The sequence below is a fragment of the Larimichthys crocea genome, chromosome VI (assembly GCF_000972845.2).
Source record: "Larimichthys crocea isolate SSNF chromosome VI, L_crocea_2.0, whole genome shotgun sequence".
Classification (NCBI taxonomy): Eukaryota; Metazoa; Chordata; class Actinopteri; family Sciaenidae; genus Larimichthys; species Larimichthys crocea.
In genome coordinates this window covers 7,349,253-7,365,840 of record NC_040016.1, presented here as the reverse complement: position 1 = coordinate 7,365,840, position 16,588 = coordinate 7,349,253, and the positions used below count along the sequence as shown (strand labels likewise).

Sequence of the window (16,588 nt, the reverse complement as noted above, 5' to 3'; positions counted from 1 at the left end):
ACAATACCTAGACACACACACACACACACACACACACACACACACACAAAGTCTCCATCACATTGCTTTGATTCACTCCTCACTTTTTCATCTGTACAACCTGCAGTCTCAGTCTAAGATTGACATCCTCACAGACAAGCGATAACACCAAAGGAGCACTGGGAATCCCCATCCCTCTAAAACAAGTGCAAAGGCACCAAAAAAAAGCATCGCTGCTCGCAGCACGGCGAGCCGGCAGCATCTTACACATCAAGAGAGTCAAACCCGGAGACAAAGACCGGCAATACGCACGGATAGAGGGAGAACGCAGCCCCCTGTGAAAGCAACAAAAGCTTACCCCCAGTCCTCCATTAACAGCAGCTAAGGCTGCAGCTAGTAGAAAAGAGACACGTGGGCTCCTCCAGCAGTCAGCCCCTCTCCTCTCCTCCTCCTCACCTCCTCTTCTCCCCTCCCCGTTCGTTGATATTTTTTTTTTGACGTCCTCTCTGACTGACGGAGCATCAGTGTGCAGAGGAGAGGGAAGAGGATCATTAATCTGTGATCTGAGATCTTCCTGCCCAGCGTACTGTGCGGGAAAAGACTGTGTGTGTGTGTGTGTGTGTGTGTGTGTGTGTGTGTGTGTGTGTGTGTGTGTGTGTGTGTGTGTGTATGTGTGTTCCTCAGTGAGTGTAGGATAAGCCTGTGGTGCTTTGCTTGAATGGCTCAGACAGAGCAGCAGGCCAGAGGGAGAGAGAGAGAGAGAGGAAAGGGGGGCATGGAGTAGGTGGGCTGCTGCTGCTGTTTATGAACAGCACTGTAGATGCTCCAGGGTGGATGTGTGAGGCGCTTAATAGTCAGACTTTGGTGGATGCACCAGAAAACTGAGACATTTGAACACCTCTACAAAAAGCAGGACACAGTTATTAGTCATAAATATTTTTTGTTATGTGGTGGGAAACAAACTATTGTCCTTCCCTCCGAAAATAGGTGGCATACACACCTGCTTCAGGCCGTACAGCTACAACTGTCAGCTGGTTAAACGTCCTTTCTGAGTCAGCCCTGTTCTCTGATGACCTACACATACAGACAAACTTATGATTTGATGTCATTGTTTATGTATCTTTCTGTGTCTGCCATCTGAAAACTGAAGGAGCATAAAATAAAGCTTTGATTGTGGGTCTTAACACTACTCCTGAGTTGCGCGATCTGCTACATTGATATAGAGATGGTTAGAGGTGCAGGAAGCTGTCATATTTACTGCTGACTTACGAAAGCTCAGCTTTATAAAAAGTTTTCAGATTTACACTCCTGACTCTGGAGAAGCGTATTTAGGGTGGACATGAGCATGGACATGGACGGGGGGTCCAGATAATAAAAGAGGCTCCATTTCAATACACCTTAGTAGAAGAAGAAGAAGAAGATATACTTTATTAATCCCTCGATGGGGAAATTATTATTATTTTTTTCACTCTATTTTTTTATTTACATGCATTTTAACCCGGACACACACACACACATGCAGTACAATGGCATAGACATGCAAATGTAGAGAGAGATGGTGGAGTGATGGGCAGTCAGCCAGACCAGCACCCAGTGAGCAGTTGGGGGGGTTGGTGCCTTGCTCAAGGGCAGCTCGGCAGTGCCCAGGAGGTGAACTGGCACCTCTCCAAGCTACCAGTCCACCTTCCATATTTTTGGTCCATGTGGGAGCGTTCACCCTCCGGTTCCCAAGCCAAGTCCCCATGAACTGAGCTACTGCTGCCCTGTCTGTCTTTAGGCTCCAGCTAAAGACAAACAGGGCGGGAGGCTGACTAACAGGAGATTACGACAGTATCAAACTGAGCATGTGAAGGGTGGAGGTGACCCTGAGATAGATATAAAGTGTCCTGAATTAGTATGAGTTCCCAAGAGCAGGCCCTTGACATGGCAGCCAATGATTAATAATTAGACAACTTGTCGTTAAATTGAAAACAAGCTGTGCTGTGTGTGGTAGTAAAATGGCAGCATTATCCAAGACATCCAGTGTGCTGAAAAAGCAGAAGAACAACAGAGGGAGACCTCTGTCACTGTCTCAGCTGTGACTTGATCCCCTTGCCAACCAGACTCGATGACATGATGTCACAGTCTGACTGTCGCGATGAGACAAGTGAGACCACAGAGAGCCGATGGGGATGACTGAGCGTCTCTGCTGAGTGATCGGCTCTGTGTGGAGAGTTCAGAGGACGGAGGAGACAGGCCACAGTGGTGACTGCTGAGGTGAGAATGATGAAGACGACAAGACTGTGCCACAGTCCGTAAATCAGTGTTGTTACACTGGTGATTTCACAAGTCACGCAAGAATAAATTGGAGCTCAAATCCAGAAGAACATGGCTTTGATAGACACAGACATAGAGAACACAGATGTAGAGAGTATCCATCGGGATATCTCTCTCTCTCAGCCAACTTGACTGGCTTAAAGTGACATCATATTGTATAAACCATGTGCTTTTTAGGCATTCAATCATCAAACATTTTGTGACAGCGCAAGATAAATTGGCGTTAACCTCGACAACAATTTAACTTCACAGCCATGTTTGTTACGTTCTGATCTATTATTGACAGCCCCTGCCTATGTTGCTTCTCAGCAACATTTCAAATCAATATGATAAAGCTGCACATCCCAAACCCGGTTTAAACTTAAGTCTCACAATCTAACTCCTCTTTCTTCGCTCACTATTCTGTTTTGAGCCCTCCAAACCCACAGTGGAAATGAAAGAAACTGGTTCAAGGTCATGGTTCTTCATATTGAATTCGAAGAGGAGTAACTGCAAATAAAGAACATCCATATTTGAACACCTCAACTGGGTCAAAAAGTTTCGGGGAGGTATCAAATCTCGGCAGACGGAGCAAGACATGCTGATCAAACTTTCAAGTGAATTCACCCAAAACACATGTCTACTACCACATGTGATGATAGAAACTATTTTTTGTACTGTATTCGACACTTCACTGACAAATAAAGCTTGAGTGAAAGTTCACACAGGAAGACTATTCCTTTGCATATTGTCCTGTAGTTATTTCTCTTTTCATTCTGCCATTCACTCTTCTCACACTGATTTCTTGCTGTCACTATCTGTCAGTTGTGATATCAGCTGGTCCAATATCCAACAGCAAAGTGACACACCTACTTGCTTCTTCAGTATGATACTTGAACACATCCACTTCCACATCACCGCCCAGTCATTCCAGGTGCATCAGCTTCATAATTTCACCATCCTCAGTAGAGTCATCAGTCGTCACCACCAGCACCACCACCAGTGTCCGAAGTCCATTGGGGGATGACGGCCTGATGGCTGTACTGGAGACTAAAAATTATATTTCAGCTTCTCTTAGTAAAGTCAAATACTAAATGTGTGCAAAACTTTCAAGTCTTGTATTTGAACCAGTACCTGAGCTCCTGAGTTTAAGAATGGACCTGAAATACTGGAATGAATCACTAAAATACTGCGTGACATGTGAAACTAGTTGCTTGTTTTTGTTGGTGGATCTATTCTTGTGTTATGTTAGACCTTTTTCACAGCAGCCATTTTGACATGAAATAGTAGGGTCAACTTCTGTAGGGTTTCCAGTGATACTAATTAAGGTCTCGTTCTGTTCAGGTCAAACATAGTTGACTAACTGAAAAGTCCCTGCTGTAATAAATGGAAAAGAACCTTAATTAGTATCATTGGAAACCCTACAGAAGTTTACCCTATTATTTTATGTCAAAATGGCGCGCTGTGAAAAAATTCTATCCACAAGTTAAGTCCATTGTAATCATTGTAATCTACAAGTGAAACATATTACAGTACGTAAGACTAAAACCAAAACAAGAAGAAATATAACACCCATAAAAGTTTCATGAAAGACCTACAAACTAAAGAAAGTGAAACAAAAGTGTCCTCCGCTTGACTTGACTCCGCTTGTATCCTTAAGATACACGACAAAAAATGTCAAACCATGCCAAACCATGACAGTAAAAGACCGTAAAGTATGACTGCGTGTAAAATTTCAAAGCCTTTGTTTATACACCATTTTAATAGTAGAGTTTTGTATTAGACATGGCATATTTTACAGTCTTTCGCTGTCATGGTTTGGCAGTTTTAAAAAAATCTACAGACATTTTAAAATGTGGAATACAACACTAACCGTATACGTGAAATCAACTGTATTAATATCCTGTTATCATAATTGAAAAGGTTATAACGTATTTATTATGGTTAAATTCTTGCAACCGCAGCTGCCAGTGTTTTTTTTTTTACAATGCAAGTCTGCTGACATTTTCCAAAATAGTTGATAAGAAGGAGGTGACAGAAAAGGAAGCGAACAAATATACTGCCTCTAATGCGTCTTGACAGTCACAAAGTAGCTTCTTGCACTGTTTGTAAAGTTAGTTATATTGGACAGAGATCGATTATTAATTTGCACTATATCTATAACGTCTTCATATAATCTCACACACACACACACTAAACAGACATCTCCACCTGGAGCTGCCCTCTGCACTCTGAGCACAGACACCTCCGGCACAGTGAGATCTTTGCCACGTAATTCAAATGCAGCACTTTTTTTCCCCCTCCTTCCCCCTTAGGACAAACTGTGTTGCTGCTGCTGTCCTCATCAGATTCAAGTCCTATATATAGAGCCACATTCATCAATAATTCACACTGCTGTGTAAACAGATAGAGGAGATGACCAAACCTGACTCACGTGGAGAAACTCTTTAAGGTTTGATGTAATCTCGATCGGATTATAACGCAAAGAGATCGATATGAGCGAGTGGCATCGCTACAGGCCTGCACAAGAAGTTTGTGTATGACGTGTTTTACTCCTTTGAGGACTGTTGAATGTGTGTCCATGAGTGCTGCAGGTGAATAACGTGTGAATGAAGAAAGGAAAGTCTCTTAAAAGCTGTTAGTATTACTGAGAAGGCCTTGATAAGCAGTAGAGGACTGTGGTTGTGGAATCCCCTGGTACAAATAAGATAAGCTTAATAGGAAAAGTAGTGCACTGTTGGAAGTTCAGACACCAGCCGAAAATGATTTGTCAAACCCTTGGCAGCCGGACGGTAGAATAACTGAAACTCCTTCCTGTTTCTCTATAACATTCACATGTCATCAGTAATACACACACTTAATATACAAAGCAATCAATGTCTAAAGGATTAAGGGGAGCAAAAGGTAAATACAAGCCTCAGATGGTCAATGAGAGAGCCAGAAGATAAATAAAAAGGTTGTCAGAAAGCGACTGACCACACCTTATTCACATTAATCTGTGAATACAAAGGGCGTCCAAGGGTATGCCACTGAACTGCTTGTAAATATGTAAAGAAAAATTCTTTGTGTTTACAGGTCATGGGGTGCATGTGCGATAAAAGTTGTCCTAAGCCATTTGAGACAAAGGCTGATAAATTGCCTCAGGGTCACTTGAGGTAGCATCAGTTTAGGCAAAAAAACAAAAAAAACAAGTTTCTAAGCCTATTCCTCATCTCTGCTTGTGTCTCCAGGCTACATTGACACAAAAGAAACCCTCATTCAAGCCAGAATTATTGAGTTACATGACAGCTAACATGGAAACAACTACTAGAAAAAGTCTATACAACGATCAGGACTATGAGTAGACACTGAGACGTGTCATTAGAGATCAGAGCTGTTTACTGAACCTGGTCTGTCCTCTTTGTAGCCGCTCAGTCCTCGACAGCGTCACTCCGAGTAATTTCTGACAGCCTTTACGAGAACTGACACCTGAAACTCAAAGAGTCAAAGAGCGTCACTGCTCACCATTACACATCCTGGCGGCCTACAGTAACACGCCTTTTCCACATACACACCTACACAGACACACACACACACACACACACACTGTGTGACTGGACTTTGACAGATCCCTGAGAAGACACATTAGACCATCAATAATTAGCTAGCTGCGAGGGAGGGTGGAGACGGAGGGCTCTCCCTTGTCACACACATTCCTTCGAAAAGGTGCCAAAGGAGGTTCGGTGCCAGGAAAAGGGAATGACGAAAGAGACGGAAAGTTACTCATGACAAAGATGAAGGTGGACAGAGGAAGAACGGAGAACCGAGACGGTCACACAGGTGGTTAGATAAAACCGTCTCTGTTCTGTGAAGGACTTAAAGAGACGAGACAACATCAGGGCGTCAGGTCAGCAGTGCTGCATCCACGCAATCGATACAGATTTGCTGATGTACAATGAATACGAAATGTGAAGGCTGAATAGACTAAACGTCTTTCGATTGAGTGAGAAAGATGTCTATGCCACAGTAAGTCAATATTTGAAAAGTATTTTGCACAAATAAATGAATACTAGCATCCTCAAAATAACAAATTATCTTGGGAGGACGCTGTATTTTTCACAGAAACAAATGCACAATGAGCATCCTCACGTTTGAGGTCGAATACACAAAGCTCTTTTGTAATTTCGTGCGTTGCTGTGAATAAAATGAACAGAGCAGGCAGGTGTTGGTCCTCTGATAACAGGCACAGAAGCTTCCCATCTACCTATTCTGTGGAGAACAACATGCAGGATCGTGGCCTGAAATCCTTAAAATCCTAAAAGACTCCAATAAAGCCAGTTGTCTATCTACGCAGACAGATGCTTGTCTGCTCGGTACGTGCCATCTGTGTATCATCTAATCATGTTTCTCCCCGCGGGGCTCGCTCCATTTGACCCCGGTGTTCTATCCCATTATAGCAGGAAGTAATATACGACCCCTGTGCAGGCAGAAGAAGCTGAAAGGGCTGCAGGCCTGCTCTTATTACTTGTATAGAAAACACAATCTTATAATGGAGTCTGTTTTACTGCTGTGATTTGGAAACACCCGACATCCTGTCAATACCCTTAAAATTAAAATATTCTCTCAAAAAAAATGTTTTCTGGAAATTAACACAACTAACTAAAGTCTGAAGTCTAAAGTAACAACTTCAGAACTTTTCTCTGTTTTTGCTATAATAACTAGAAATAACATTTTCATTAGTGAGCTCAGACACAGCGGCTATGTGTTCCCCGACCAACAGTATAAAGAATGCATGTCGAATCTGTGACGTCACCCAAAGGTTCCTGAAGATGTTTTGAAGCTCTGAACGGTGAATGTCGGTGGTCCTGCCTCTTCCGCCTCTTGGCTAATCTAAAAACTGGCAAAGATGTGGATCATGGGAGGACCTGAGGCGGACTGAATGATGCCCGGGTGCTCAAACTAGCTTTTTACCTGTCAAGTGGCCACACTGTTTTATGATGCATTTGAACAGGTGAGTTCTGTAAAAATTTTTGCCTCAGTACAGTTGTCATGAACAGGGAAATTAGCTATAGAGACCAAAACAGTTTTTTGTACCAAGCTGTAAACATTTGAGGAGATGGAGATTGACTTGTTCTGTAGCCAGCCAGGGAGGTTCCCTAATGGTTCCCCACTGCTTTCAGCTTTGCAGTGTCCAATGGCTTTATATTTAACGGACAGATATGAGACTGGTATCGACTTTCGCTTTTGGTAAGAAGCGATTGAGCATCAAACTATTCCATTAAATATGCTAGACTCCATCATTACTGCTGCCATTGAGCAAGGCCCTGAAGCAACAGATGCTCCAGTGGACCTGCAAGCAGCAAAGAAAGCATTGTTCTCAGCAAAACTTCCCTTCATGAATAATAAAAAAAAAAAGAAGAAAAATAAATAAATAAATACAAGGTTTGACATCACTACTACGCTAGTTGCTCAAACTGCAGAGCTCTGGCACAGCTGCATTCAATGAAAAATGAATGAAACAATGGAAGTGTGGGAATTCAATCAATTCAGTGCATATCAAAAGAAACAATACTGTTTTGTTTCCACTTCCAGGTCTATTGCAGATTAAAGAGAAGGGAAAAAAACATGTCTGGTTGTGGAAAAGCCAATTTCTCATACTCCAGGGTTAAAAGAATTCAATCAATACTCAAGGGCAAGTGTGGAGAACCCTCTGTGCTCTACATCCCAGTTTACAGCTAATCAATAACCTTTTTTTTCCACTGACCAGTGCAGAGTCAGAGTGTGGTTCAGCTCAAAGTGTGGCCACGCTGAAGCTGATACTGAGCAGGCAAATGGAAATGACTCATTCAAAGACAGTGCAGCTGCTAAAAGCTATGAGAGCTACACACACACACACACCACACATATACACACAAAAAGCCTCTGTTGTTGTCCTCATGAATGAGCACTCCTCTGGCTAGAAACACCATCAGTGATGCAGTCAGCGTGAGTAAGCTGCTGTTCAATCAGCAAAGTGAAAACTCTGAGTCACAATCAATCTACAATACAGTTTGAAGTAGAGATAATCCAGAAAAATGTTTAAAAATCAGTGCTGAACAATTTGTCAATCAGTTGATTAGTTGCTGCAACAGAACATTTAAATATAGATTTGATAATCAATTACTTGTTTCAGTCATTTTCTACACAAAATGTCAAATTTTCTGGTTCGAGCTTCTCATGTATGACAGTAAACGAAACCTTTTTGATTGGTTGGAGGAGGGAATCTGAAGATGGGCTGTTATAGACAAAACATTATTCATTTAACATTGACTTATCGAGAAAATAATCATTTGCAGCCCTAAAAATTTAACAAATTTGATCGTTTTAAGTTTGGCGAACAGCAACAACAATTGATATAAAAAATCTTATTTATTAACAACATTTATTAGCTGTTCTGAAACATTCAATCACCTCCCATGATCTTCATCAGCAGTTATGAATACGTTTGAAACAAGTGCCCAGGAACGACAGAAACTTGAACATCTAGTATTCCACTAAAACGAGGAACACTTCAGTTTAGTTCAGTTTTGTTGCCATTTTTAGTCCCGTTATATATTTTGAGTCATAATACTATGCATTTACACCAGCTTAATGAGAAAACATGTATTTGCAGTATTGCAGTATGATCTGATACTTAATGTGTAACCCTCAATTCCTGGTATACAAAATGCCAGTAGTGCATGGTCGTGTTAATTGTTCACCATTGTCTGGAAAACAGATGTCTGTGCACAGATTAACGCACCAATGCACATGCAGCATTGAGTGGTTCCTGTTTCAAAAGTTACGAGCAACATTTAAATATCACTCAAGCAACAAATACTATTTTTAGTATTTATTTTGTGGTGAACATTTTGCAGGTTGCTGCGTCTGTTTTTGCATGTTAAAAAGTGGTTGTCACTGATGGCAACCAAAGATAAAGAAGTGGTTGCAAATTTTTCAAAATGGTTGAACCCTGCTCCACCGTCTGATAAACATCATGTGTTATGATTGACATTTTTCAGATGGAAGCAACAATTGACCAGTTCATAAATAATAGAAATGACAGTTTCCATAGGAATCCATACACACAGTTGTATCTAAAACAAAAAACGTCAGTACCTCAGTGCAGTAGCCTTGTCTTTCATGACTGATTTAAGTCAAATCTGGGAACTTTTTTGGGGGCCTGAACAGATAGCTACCCGGATAAATGCTGGACATTGAATCATTGAGATTAAATGATGAGCTGGCATAAAATTAATCTGCAACCATGATTTTGATTCATTATTGCGAACAAAACACAAACATAGCTTCAGTTCCAGCTTCTCAGCTGAGAGGATTTACTGCTTTTCTTTAATGTGACAATAAACTCATTTGGGTTTTTTTCGACTGTTGTTGAAAAATTAAAAACAACTTCCTAAAGCCCATCACCTGATACTTTATACTAACTGTGACGGTCATTTCTCACTATTATCTGACATTTATAGACAAAACGTCTCGTCTATTAATCGCAAATTCTATTAATAATGAAAATAATCATCAGTCCAAGCCCTTCTTCAAACACAGTCGCTCCAACTGCTGCACACAAACCCCATCTTTAACAAACCCAGTCGCCATGGCAACATCAAGCCCTCTTCCTTCCTCCTCCTCTGGCTCTACAGCACTTCACTGACGCTATAAATCTGACATGCTCTAGCCTCAGAGGAGCAACACAAACCTGCAGTCAACAACAAATAGCCTCTCCTTGTTCCTCTTAAGCTGTGAGATGGCTTTTGTAATGTAACATCTATAGCAGAGGTGCCCCGGAGACATGCACTGATTTACAAGCGCCCGGAAAGTGGAAGTATGCACGTCACATGATGCAGATTCACATGGACTCATCCCATCCCATGGCTCAGTGAAACACTCAGCAGTGGTCATACTGATTCCTCCCTTTTAGTCTTGTGACGCCATAAAATGCAACAAGTAATAGCTACCTGTGACACCTCATCACATGTTAAAGTCTTGAGAGAAAAATATAAATTATTTGGCATCTCTTGAGAAAAAGGGTAAAAATTAGAGTGACAAAGTGTCATTTCTTACTGTTTTTAGTCACCTTGTGACCTCTTAGACTTTTCTTGAGTCCAAGTGAGTCTCCCTGACCCCGCAGTTGGGAACTAGAGAGTGGTTTTCATTGAGGGGGTGCAACTTTCTTGATTTATTTAAGGCTGCAACTAATGAAGTTTTTCTCAAATCGATTAAATGTTTGGTCTATAAAACATTTCAAAAACAGTGAAAAATCACAATATCCTAAAGCATTTTGTCCAACCTAGCCTACATGACCTACAGTTAAAAACTATCCAAAAATGCCAAATTACCTAAAATATAAGAGAGAAAAGCAGCAAATTCTTACATTCATGAACCTGGAATAACCAAATTTTTGTCCCATTTGCTTGAAATATCACATAAACAATCAATTAATAATCAGAACAGTTGCTGGTTCATGTTACATAGAGCAACTAAAAGATTAATAGACTGGCCATCGCAGTTTCTTCAAACTTGAGGTGACATATTTAAATTCATAGTTTTGTCTAACGAACAGTCCAAAAACTTAAAGATATTCAGTTATATTCACAAAAGACAAAGAAAAACAACCAATCCTCACAAGTAGGAGCCTGAAAGGAGGTGATGTTTAGTATTTTGGCTTGAAAAACGACTTTAAACTACCAACTAATAATGATACTTGATTTAAAATGAATATTTACAGCCCGCTCAGGCAAACTTTATTATAAGTGAATATAGAAATCTCGGCACTGACCTTAACTCATACTGTCTATGTGTTCATGAAATTATCATCGGGCAGATGACTCATGCACCTCAGGATAAAAGAGCTGCATGGCTGGGCTTCATTGGCATGAAGCTGTGTGCTGCTGATCTGCACTGTACAGCCTGCTGCTTAGATTCTGCTGATTCAGTTTCTATAGGCACCGTGCAGCAGTCAAACAGTATAGACACAACGGGGGAACTTCATCAGTGTCTGGGAAGACGTTTCCAGAACACCTCATACATACCTCCAATGTCTGCCTTTGAGTTGACTGAAAACGGGGAACAACTTCCGTATTTAAAATTGTGTTTTTTGCTTTTATTTGATAGTGAAACTCAAAGTGAAAGATAGAGAGAGAAAGGACAACATGTAGCAAAGGGCCATTGAAGCAAACCCTCGTTATGACAGAGGGTTAGAGGCTTAGTACAAGGGCGCACTCTACCAGGTGAACCACTAAGGCAACCCACAACTAAGAACTTCTAAACGAAACAGACACCCACAAAGACAAATTCTATGTGTGTGATATTTATATATATTTGTTAAAGTAAGCAAAAAATGTGTCCTGAGTTTGTCCAGAGAAAAAAGTGTTATTAACCACTCAGCCAAATGATTGATGATTGAATGATTGATTTGAATGATTAAAAATATTGACAAGTGTATGAAATTAGGTGTCAAAATCCACCCCATTTAGGGTAAAAATGGGCAGGATTCTTCAGCTCCGGGACTGTGGTGGCGTGTTTGCTGAATGCACTGAAGCCACACTCACTTGTGGGAGCAGTCAAGCAGCCATTTTTACTGGCTGACTTCAGAAAATGTGAGATGAGTGACTGAGATGAATTAATCTCTCTTTCTGTTAGGGATGCAGGGTTATGCTCAGGGTGGCCTCAGTGTTTCATCGAGCCACCCTTTAGGACCACCCACAAAACCTTGGACTGAAAACTGGTGAAACATGTTTTCAGCAACCATGTTCCAACATATTTAATGTACTTTTAAAGAAATCTCTTTCAATTTAATTATTAAAGTCATTTTTGAAGCAATAAGGCCAAACATCTTCATCATCAGCATCTCTATATTTTATGATTTCTCCCAGTTATGTTCAAAGTCTCTCCTTCATTTGCTTATTCATTTCAGACACTTGGGAACCATCATCCTCTCTGGCAGGTATAGAGTTAGACAGCAGGACTGCAATCCAATGTGGGACTGTAAACAGAAAATAGCATGCTGCTACTTTCATTGTGCGAATATTTCCGAGAGATTTCGGACACAGCCTTAGTCTGTGATAGGGCAAATATATCTTTGGTTGGTTTTGGACTATTGGTTGCACATGCAAAACAAGATGTCTGTTTATAGATGTAATCTGGCTCATCCTGGTTTTCCATCAACAGTTGCACAACACAGTATGCCGTCATATGTAATGACAGCTCTGCCCTTTTTCCACGCTGTATCACAGTAACACTCCACCATGTTCCCCATCACAAGTCAAACTCCCTGAATCTTTTCCTGTGCAACAAGAAACGATGGAGGGTGCAAACCCACGGCCCCTTTAAGGAAACGTAGCCTGTCTTTCACCCATGATCCCCTGCGAGGATCCTATCACAGGCTCCAATTACTTTACAGTTCAGCCCAAAGCCAGAGCTCTCTGCTCTCTCACCATCCAGCCTGTACATCTTTACAGTCTCTAAACACGTACGCAGGACGCTTAAAGAGGATCTTTCCATTCAGCGGTGTCTGTCTGTGGATATTACACACAGTCTTCCGACACACAGTGTCTTCCGAACTGCACATTCAGATGCTAAGCAAATTTGCAGGAGTGTTTAGCAGGCTCTCAGAGGAACTGGGATAAAAATTTAAATTTGAATTGCATTGATGAAAGCTCAGACATTAGACAGAAAAGGCTCAGGGTGTCTGAAGTCATATTTCTGCTCACAGGTTTAAAGCAACTAACAAGTTACTTGAATTGCTTTCAATCAGCTACCGTCAGTCAGGCCTCATGAGCACCAGATGTGACATGCCCAGCTTGTAAATACAAATGGAAACTGAAAGCAAACAGTGGCGCCTAAGCCCGCTGGGAATAACACGGTCAGATCTATAATTATTTATACAGAAAAATCAACCAAAAAAAAAAGAAAAAGGAGACTTAGGGTTTAGTCTAATTAATTACATTAGCAAAGACGGCTCATCTGTCATTGCTCCAACAACAACAGAGAGGGGTTGAACCATGAGCCGCAAATCAAATGAGTGTCCCTCATTTGTCACATGAATTCATCCAATTAGGCACTCACTCAAATAAAAAGCACTTTAACATGTGTCCAGAGACACACACAAATCCATTCATGCTCCTCTGTCTGCCATGATATTACCATGAAAGACAACTGAATTTTAAGGATGATACTTCAGCATATGATTAATTCTCAAAAACTCAATGAATCACATGCTTACAGCTGAAGGATGCTCGAAAATCAACCTGATGTGACAAACAAAAGAAAACATCTTGAGCCAGATCGATATTAGAAAGCCAATTCTGATATTAAGGAGTAGAAAAATGTCCTGTAAAGAAAGTTTTCATGTATTGATACCGATGCATCTCTAATAAGCTGATATGGGCTGATCGGCATACCGATATATCTGTCCAGCTCTAAAGTGATCCACTCTTAAAGCAGAGCTGTTAATGGATTTTATGATCAGGAATGACATGAGATGATTTCCTCATAACAATCTGCGTAGGAGGCAAGCGATTTTACTAATACTACTGAACAACAAATCAATTATAGTCCCAAAATGGCAGGAAACTATGAAAAAATTCCCCATCACAATGTCACAGTAGTGTCATTAAATTGCATATTTTGTCCAACTTACTATGCAAATGTGCAACATTTACAATAATTAGAAAACAGAGAGAGCATCAAATATTCACATTTGAGAAGCTGGAACCTGAAATGATTTGTTTTTGCTTAATTAATGACTTTCTGTAATTATATTAACATTGTGGTCGATTCATTAGTGGTTGATCAACTCATTTCAGCACAAGTGAGAATGAATTAAAATGTACTTAAGCAAGAAAGCTACTAAAGATCACTCTGCTGCAAATACCAATGACAGTGTAGAGAACGGACAGCGCATCTGTGACGTCGTCCGTAGCTTTCTGAACTTTTGAAGCTGTTGGTAGTCCTGCCTCCTCTGCCTTCTGTTAAATCTGTTAAGACGTGGATCATCGGTGGACCTGTAATCGGTGGAATCTAATAATTAATCAAATTTTAACGAGTGACGTGTCATTAGCGGGGAAATTAGCTATAGAAGCCGAAACAGTTTTTTGTAGCAGGCTGTAAACACGTTTATTTCTGCTGTGAAGCTGGGCTTTTTAACATCGGCTCTTATGGAGACTGACTCGTTGTGTAACCAGCCTCAAAGTGACCGTTCAAGGAACTGCAGTTTTTGGCTCTTCCGCACAGGCTTCACCTCACACCCACAGAGGTTGCTGCTTGCATAAAATACTAAGAATTTACTTTAAAAGCGACTTCGAGGGGGGTGCTGAAGCAATTCAGTATTTCACTTCCACCAAATTAGAAGAATTGCACACGGAGGACAAGAGATATCCTGACATTTAGTCTCTAACTTCCCAAACATTTAACTCCATAGCATCTTTTACACTATAGACTTGCGCTGGCTCCAAGCTGAGACGATCATGATATGTTTCCAGACTCATCAGAAAAAGGTTTGCACAGGCTGAGCGTGTAAACTGAACTTTATGTGTGAAAAGAGCGGAGTAGCCCTTTAAGAAATGAGAGGAAACACAGTGTTTGTTGAATAAACTGACTTCTGTCTGATGCATTATGATGTACATCTAAATAGATGGACAGCAGCTTGTTATCCTGTCTGTGGTCCATCAGAGTTCAGAACCGTGGACAGAGCTATGTTGACATGGAGGTCAGCACATCACTGCAGCCATAGCAGCTGCTCTGTCCAGTGATAAATCAAAGAAATGTGCTGGTCTGGAGGAAGCTCAGGCTCTCCCCAGAGAGCAGCTTTAAACATCCCTCCCTGCCCTGTGCTGCAGCCAAACACAGCCTGCTGCTGCTGCTCACAGCACCGCAACTCATGCACACATTAATAACTGCATCTTCTCATGTCAAACTGTAAATATACAGCTGAATGTGTCATGGTTTATTTCTTATTTAAAATGAGCGTCATGAAGCAGGTGTACAGTCTGCTTTAAGTTAGCACAAACTGCAGGTTTCATGATGCAAACCGAAACTGTTTGGCCATGACTGCACTTTTCTTTTCTCAAAATAATAAACTTTTAATGCATTAGACTCTAATTTAGTCTCATACAGACCCTCACTGGCTGAAAGATGCTGGTTCCCAGCGGTATCAGTGATATTAACTATCAATTAAGATCATTTATCAACAACAAACCTAAAGGCTGGATGTGGTTTTGGTATGCGGTTATAAAATATGAAGAATAACTTACCGAAATGAAGTTTAATCCAGCTTTTCTGGAAATGTTTAAACTGTAATCATTGTCTTCATCAGCGGTGACTGCCTCTGTTGTATGGCCGGGAGCTGTATCGCTGAAAGGAGCCGCCAGATGGGGGATGGTCCGTGAGGTGGGGTCAAGATAGACATTATGGACAGCACGACTTCCGGGACGCCCTTTCAAAATAAACGTTTAGAAGGAAATGCATGCTGGAAAAAATGAAATAAAATGAATAATACTATTATCATCAGGCAAGCAGGATCAGACATTCACAAACAGCTATAGAATAGTTTATACAAAACAATAGAATAAGATAAAAAAGAAAAACACTAAAACTTGTGAATTGTTAGACTTAAGGACTTAGACTGCACTTTATTGATGACTCCCTCGAGGACATTGAAATTACAGTAGCATACAGACACTTGTATACAAAATAAAGGATGTATGAAAAAGATACAATATAGGATAAACAATAGACTCTTAGCTAAATATATAAAGTAGACAATAAACAATAAACTCTTAACAGTAAGCAGTAAACTCTAACTAAATATGTAAAGTAAAATTCAAGGATCGGATAAAATAAATGTATGGAGGATGAATATAGATAAATAGATAAATATAGGGGACTGTGTATGGCATGTGTTATTGTAGAGTGGATAAACGACCAGTTATGCAGTAAGACTTAAACTAGCAGTTGATTAAAATATTGCACTTAAACGATTGATGAGGTTATTGCACAAAGAAAGAAAGAAGAAGAGTGTCACAGTCAGTAAATACGACTCCTTCCCTTCTGTCCTCTATATTTTATTCCTCCTCCCCCAGGTGAGGAGTTGTAGACCCTGGTGGCATGAGGAGTTCTTGAGTCTGTTTGTCCTACACTAAACAGGCTCCTCGGGTTGCTGATGACGGTGTGCAGGGGGGTGCCTGGCATTGTCAATAATGTCCAGCAGTTTGTCCACAGTCTCCACCTCAGCTCCCCCTCTTATTGTTGTTTACATCAATTAGTCCTTAACAAAATAAAAGAAAGAAAAGAAAATATTCTC

General features: G+C 40.7%; 1 protein-coding gene across 1 annotated transcript in view; it reads right to left on the bottom strand.

Annotated features, from left to right (window-relative positions):
- Window positions 1-15,681, bottom strand: part of pacsin1b (protein kinase C and casein kinase substrate in neurons 1b) — a 29,447-nt gene extending 13,766 nt beyond the window's left edge. The window contains exon 1 of the mRNA XM_010742571.3: window positions 15,540-15,681. The gene's annotated coding sequence lies outside the window, so the exon portion shown is untranslated. The remainder of the gene's footprint in view (window positions 1-15,539) is intronic.
- Window positions 15,682-16,588: the final 907 nt, after the last annotated feature.